Below are 7,211 nucleotides of genomic sequence, written 5' to 3'. Positions count from 1 at the left end.
AAGTAAGAGTCAGGGTGTAGAGGAATGATAAAGAAGGTATTCTTGAGGTCTAGGACCTGTAGAGATTGGGGACTACTGGATGGAGGGGAATTAGATGTAAGCCTCTGAGAGTTTTTGAACAGGAAGGATGGAGTTATTACAGGGAGAGTCCATGCAGATGAATAAGCCTTGATTTAAAAGGTGGGTAATTATTAATTTAAGGCTTTAGAAACAGACACAGTTATACATTAAACAAAGATTTTACAAATTATGAATTAAGGAATTTAAATGAGCATGCTTTACTTATTTCAATTAAAATTATACTAGAAATATTTCTGACAAAGAGACAAGACAGATTACTTACTCACATAGCTTAATATACAATTCTGCTTTTTTAAAAGTTTTTTGAGATGGCAGAGAGTTGCCAGCATAGAGGGGAGAAAGAGAGAAAGCAGACAGATGGACAGTGTAAGCAGCTGGATAGAAAAGAAGGAGGATCAGAATCTGTAGGAGGAGGAGGAAGAGGAGGGTAAAGTACGGGTGTGGCGCCAGGTGGTCAGAGGAGTCAAAAAAAGATTTAGAGCTCTGAGGAGAGGGGAAGGGGCGAGGAGGAAAGAGGCACAGTCACAGCTTGTAAGGAAGGAGAAGGGGTCTGAGAAAAGACAGACAGAACTGCAGTTTGTAAGGAAGGAGGAGGGGTCAGAGATGAGACAGGTGACGCAGCCTGAGCCACAGCTTCTAAGGAGGGGGCAGGGGATGAAGGAGAAACAGGCAGTGCTGGAGCTTGTGGGGAGGGGGAATGGGTCAAAGAAGAAAAAGAGACAGAGCTGCCGGTCTGTCAGGAGAGAGAAGGGGTTTAAGAACACAGTGGAGAAGGGAGGGGGCTTTCTGGAGGGAAGAGACTCCAGCAAAAAAGATTTGCTGAGGGATTAGAGAGGGGTCCTGAGAGAGAGGTGCCCCTGGGGGTCAGGCAGGAGGGGGAGAGAGTTGGGAGTCCATGGAGAAGGAAAGATTAGGAGCAAAGGTTTTAGGTGAGGTTTCTTTGGCCAAAACAGCCTGTGTGTAGAACAGAAGGCACAGAAATTAAGGACAGGAGAGAGAAGGGAGAAGAAAATCCCACAGGTAAGGAATCTCTGATGCCCTCCCCGTCTGGTGGCAGAAATTGTCAAGATTTCTTAGGATATTGTAATCGAATGTCCCGTTTTCAGGCCAATGGGAGTCATTGTCTATTCTGTACTGAAGCCATGCTGTGTTACAGAAGAAGATTAATTTCTTTGGTTTGAGGTCTGAGAGACCGAGTTTGGTGAGGTTTTTTATGAGACGTCCTAGAGGGGTCTGATTGGAAGGCTTAGACTCTGAAAAGCCATGGAGACAGGTGAGCAAGAGGGGGTGTCCCCACCTTTTGTCACTGTCCCAAGACGAGAGAATCTTCGTGTGGGAAAGTCGTCCCTGATAGAAGTCATCACCGCCTGTCAGAGAGCTCCGAGGACGAGAAGTCTGAGAGAGTGGAGAGGTTTGGCTAAGTGCCTAGTCTTCTGTGCAGTCCACTGAGACTGAAAGTCATACTCCTCAAAATGTGAGGCGTGCCAGAGAAAACCATCCGACCAGGAAGGGGTGTTTTTAGAGAGAAATTTGGAGGCCAACCGGGGAAGGGGAAGGGAGAAACTCCTTACCTTTCTCTCGTCCAGCAGGAATTCAGGATAAGGTTAGACTGCTGGCCAATCGACCTACAATTACGCGTCCAAACGGAACCAGGGAGTAAGCCCGGACGAGCTGCTGCTGCCCATTGCTTCCCTGGTTGTAAGTTTGGACAGCAAAGAGGGATCGTCCAGGCAGTTAGTACCCTGTCCCGGGTTTTGGCACCAAATGTTGGAATCCATTGGAGTCTGAAAAACCAGATAACAGGCTTTAGGAAGAAATGAACCCTGCCAGGCACTTCTCCAGGGAGAACAGCATCGGTTACAGACTAGGGGTGAGTTTTATCGTGTTTGGGAGAGCCTGAGGGGATACCAAGGCAAAAGTCCTAGTATGTCCAGAACGCTCCTTCTTGGGGCGGCTTGCCAGCTTCTTGGAATTCCACTATCGTCCAGTAAGGGTGAGGTCTGACAGATAAGCGGAACATCAAGAGGACAGTTTGGAATACACATATCTATCACGAACTACCAAGCAACACTGTTATAGAAACTTAGATGACACCATCCATCTATTTCCTCTTATCTCAAAAGGTTATTATTAAGATTGTTTTCTGACTCAAAAGATAAAGTTCTTTTCTCCTCTGCAAAACTGTTTGTTCACCTATTGGGGGTACATTGGATCTTAAACCTTCTCACCTTCTCTAGGACCTAGGCTCATTAGTCATCTTCTAGCCTCTCACTATCATCAACTTCTCCCTACTGGTCCTTTCATTACAGCATATAAGTGCACTTAAAGCTTTCCATTCTTTAAAACTAAAACCTAAAAAAACTCAGTATGTAGTATCTTCCTTCTGTCCCACATCTACCACTTAATTTCTTCTCTTCCTTTCCCAAACTTCTGAACAGGGATATCTGTACTTACTGTAAGGTGTTTTTCCCCGCCGAGAAAGAAGAAAGGGGTCGGAGCCACGAAGTGTGAAATAGCAAAAGGCTTTATTGAGTACAGAGCACTTCCCTTCCGAAGGTTTCCCTAGCCCCGGGGACAGAGGCCAGGGAAGTCGCATAGGGTGACCTGCGTGGGGGATATTTAAAGGGTCTCTAGGGTGGTTGAGCTAATATGATGTGGCAAAATCTCACTGGCTGACAGTTGCTTTTTTCCAAAGGGCTCCTGGGAAGTTTCTTTTGTTGCGCCTGGATGTGGGCAATTCTAGCCAAAGTTCCCGGGTCTAGTGTCTCACTTGACCATCCCCACACTTGCTGCCTATATTTCTTCACCTCCTAGTCCCTTTCTCCTCACTTAAGTCAACAGGCTGCTCAAGCCAAAGATTTTCTGTCTAGTGTGTCTCAAAGGGTTGGATCCTCTCATTTGCATTAAAATCGCCTAAATGTTTAGAGAACTAAATCTTGGGGTGGGGACCTGGCAGCACTCTACAGTTGTGAGGAGCTCCCTGTCACTCTTGCTTACAGAGCCCCAGGCTCATCCTTCAACTGTGGCATCACAAAAGAGATGCCCCTCCTTCCCACAAACTGTTTTGGTACCTCTTTCAAAGGCAGACTTGTAACAGAGTCTCAAGTTGTGAAATCATATACAAGAGAAAGGAAAAAGGGAATACAAATACACATATTATCCAGAAGAAAAATTTTAAAGTTTGATCTCATTTCCTTTTTCTTTTTTTGCTAGCTCCTTTCAATTGAAATTGAGATCAGTTTTTGGTTTTTCAGACTTTCAGTATGAAGGAGGTGGTGAAGATTTGAATCTCCACCTAATGACCCAGATCAGAGTGACCCATCTAAATATATGTCACAAGGAGGTGTGAGGGAGGGAAATGATTGTGCAAAGGCAGAAGTAGGTTTGGAAGCTCAAAGCGTTTATGTCTAACTCTGTCACTTTATACCCTACAGCCTCAGATTTTATCAGCGACCATAGATGGTTTACACAGTTAGACATGAGTTGTCTTGAAAACCATAACTTCCTTAAGAAGACAAAACTAAACTAATGTGTCAAACCAAGCCAGCACCCTTATCTCCTGATTAAATATTTGCATGTCTTAAATCTGCAGGTTGTAGACTTGTGGCTGACACAGCCTTGGGCTGCAGTGTAGGGGAGAGACATGGTGTGGTGGAGGTGGCTGAGCAGCCCTGGACCTCAGCGTCAGTGGGAAAGCATACGCTGCTGGGCTGGCTTTTCTCCAGGATGGAATTTTTGGTAAGCCTGTGTACTCCTCAGAGTCGCCGAGATTTCGAGCAGCAGAATGTTGGTGGTTCTGGGTCCCTTTTCCTCCCCAAACAGCCTTTTCCAGTCCATCCCCTTCTCTCCTACAGAGCCCAGCACTGACCCTCAGCCAGGTCCCCTGGAAAGGAAAGGAGAAGGAGAACTCCTGGTCTAGCAGCCCAGTCAGATAAGAACATCCTTTTGGGGGAGAAGATATTGCTTTGTACTTGCTGTCAAAGGCAGTCTGGCTTTTGGCTCCCAGTGGTCCATAGAAACATGGAGAGGACTTATCTTTCATCCCAGTATCTCATCAGGGAACCGAAGGAGTCCACTTGCAGCCTCCTTGAACACACTCACTCAGAGCCGCACAAAGGCCCAGCTTGAATGACAATTTACATCCCCTTACCCCATCCCTGTCAGCCTTCTGATGGCTGCCGTAAACCCACTCAGAGCACCTTCAGTCCTTATTTCCTTTGCTTCAGTGATGCTTCATGGTTGAGGGACAGGGTGAAGCTGCCTTTACAGTGGAGGTGGCCTTCAAAGGCATTTAGAAGTGGCTGTCTGATAGGGAGCAAGGAGAAGGACTTTGCAGGTTATTATGCCATTGCTGGGAGAAATGGAGAGAGGCTCTTTCTAAGCAGGGAGGTGCCCTGGGTGGTGGCAGCTGGCTGGGCACTCCCCACCTGCTGGGAGCCCAACCCTGCATGGTGGACACCCACAGTGATGGACTTCGCAGTGCCAGTGCAGGTGGCCTGATGAAAGGGCAGCACTGCACCTCCCAGGTTTCAGATGAAATGCTCCTTCTATGGTGGCCTTTCCTGACCCCAGCTCTCTTACGTGGTGAGGATGAGATTGGGAATATTGTATGGTCTGTCCTGGTCAAACTGGAAGAGGACCCAGATGACGCACCCCATGGACAGGTCACTGGTTGTGCAGCGGTCACCAGCGCCTCAATCTGGCTCTGACATTGATGGCCCAGGCCTCCCGGGCCATGATGGAGAACTTCAGTGCCTGACTGTGAGGAAGAGTCATCGGGCCGCCCTGCGCCTCTATTTTAACACCCTCAACGTTCAGATCAGCGAAGTGGAGCCCAAACTCTGTGCAGACAGGGAAGATGCATGTGCGATGGAGCGGGACCCCATCTTCACAGCGGGTGATCTTAGCGTCACCTGGAGCGGAAGGAGACTGACCAGCGCATAGTGCCAGGCTCCACTCACAGCAAAGCGGAGAGCAAGAGCAGTTCACTTCCAAGCTCAGGTGAGTCTGGCCTGAGGAGAAGGGCCTGGCTGCCAAGGACAGCTGTGACAGCAAGGACCTCAGCAAAGTCAGCGAGACCACAGAAGGCACGGATGTCAAGGACAGCTCAGAGGCCCCCACTAGGCCTCCTAGAGCCCATAAGTGCTCTTCTCCCTGCCCTGGCCTGCCCGTCCCATCCTCACCCCAGGTTCACAATAAACTGGACCCAGTGGCAAAAAGTAAAAATACGCTCTTGGAAAAAGCAAAGTAGCTATGGCACGGTGGCGGCACGGGGCTTGTAATCCTCTTTTTAAAAAAATTGGAACAATATTGTATGTGCACAAGGGGGAGCTGGATGGGGAGGGGGAGAAGTTTTATAATTTAAAATAGCGATTTTCAACCTGTGTGCCGCAAGAATTTTAAAAACATGCAATACCCGATTATTTATTCAAGGGCACTGATTTCTTTTTCCCTTATATGGTCAAAATAAAAAAATGGCAATAGCCAAATACAACAGTAGCCATCCAGTACAAATGAATCAAAATTATACCTATTTTTTGTCCGATTAACAACAAAAATTTTTTTTGATGTGCCACAAAGTGTTAGTTGTTTATGTGTTCCATGAAATGAAAAAGGTTGAAAATCTCTGATTTAAAAGAAAAAAATTTTTAATTGAATTTATTGGGGTGACATTGACATTGGTTAATAAAATTATATAGGTTTCAGGCGCACAATTCTATAATACAGCATCTGTATATTGCATTTGTGTGTTCACCACCCCAGGTCAAGTATCCCTCCATCACCACTTCTTTCCCCTAAACCTTCCTCCACCTCCCCTACCCTTCCCTCCTACAATCCCCACACTGTTGTCTATGTCTATCAGTTTTTTATTTGCTTAATCCCTTCACCTTTTTCCACCCAGCCCTTAACACCCTCATTTCCTCTGACAGCTGTCAGTCTGTTCTTTGTATCTATACGTCTGTTTCTAATTTTGTTTATTTTGTTTATTGAAGATGTGTATAGAAAATATAGTATAAAATAAATTCCAGCTTTCAAATCATGTACAAAAGAGTTAAAATAAAATAAATGGGGAAAGTTGAATGTAGACTGTATTGTAGATAACAATATTATATAAATTAAAAACTTTTATGAGTATGATAATTGTACTGTGGCTATGAAAGAGGGTGATATATGATAAAGCATTTGGAATGAAGGGTTATAGTGTCTGTAAATAGTTCCCTGACTGTTCAGAGGTTCTGTTGAAAATGAGTGTGTATATGCATATGTATCACGCGCACACACACACACACACACACGGCCACAAATGTGGCAAAGTATTAACAACTGACCAATCTAAGTGAATGGTAAATGGATATTCGTTGTACTTTTCTTGAGACCTCCCTATAAATTTGAAAAATTTCAAAATAAAGCATTAAAGGGGGGAAAAAATTTCTCTCCCCTTTCATCTTTCACCCCCAAGTGGAAATTAAATTTTTTCCCCCTAATAAAGTCAGTTCAGTCCAGAACTTCCATTTGATAGTTATTGGAGAGGGTTCCAGAGCCTTCTATCTGCAAGTTTGGGAAGGCTGTGCCTCGGGGTTAAGCAAACTGTGACTACAAATTGTGTTTTTAATGTTCTTGGAGAGAAACTTAACCCACAATTATTGGATTTGCAGTGACTTGTTACTTTCTCCATTAAAAAAAATTAGTGTTTAGATTATTAGACTTTCAACTGTTTAAAAACTAAGAAAGGGCCTGACCAGGCAGTGGTGCAGTGGGTAAAGCATCAGCCTGGGATGCAGAAGACCCAGGTTCAAAACCCCAAGGTTGCTGGCTTGAGTGATGCTCATCAGCTTGAGTGTGGGGTCTCTGTCTTGAGCTTGGGATCATAGACATGACCTCATAGTCCCTGGCTTGAGCCCAAAGGTCGATTTTCTGAAGCCCAAGGTCGCTGGCTTAAGCAAGGGGTCACTGGCTCAGCTGGATCCCCCAGTCAAGGCACATATGAGAAAGCAATCAATGAACAACTAAGGTGCTGCAACAACAAGTTGATGGTTCTCGTCTCTCTCCCTTCCTATCTGTCTGTCTCTCTTTCTTGCTTAAAGAAAATAAACAAAAGTAGGAAATGATTGTAGGCCTCTTTCCCAGAA

General features: G+C 45.4%; 1 pseudogene; it reads left to right on the top strand.

The window, feature by feature from the left end:
- The first annotated feature begins 1,344 nt into the window (after nt 1–1,344).
- On the top strand, nt 1,345–5,332 carry LOC136329949 (N-alpha-acetyltransferase 10 pseudogene; annotated as a pseudogene).
- The last annotated feature ends 1,879 nt before the right edge of the window (nt 5,333–7,211 follow it).

Source organism: Saccopteryx bilineata, chromosome 3, assembly GCF_036850765.1.
Source record: "Saccopteryx bilineata isolate mSacBil1 chromosome 3, mSacBil1_pri_phased_curated, whole genome shotgun sequence".
NCBI classification, from domain to species: Eukaryota; Metazoa; Chordata; class Mammalia; order Chiroptera; family Emballonuridae; genus Saccopteryx; species Saccopteryx bilineata.
Note: the sequence above shows the minus strand (reverse complement) of the source record. Positions and strands in the feature narration are given on the sequence as shown.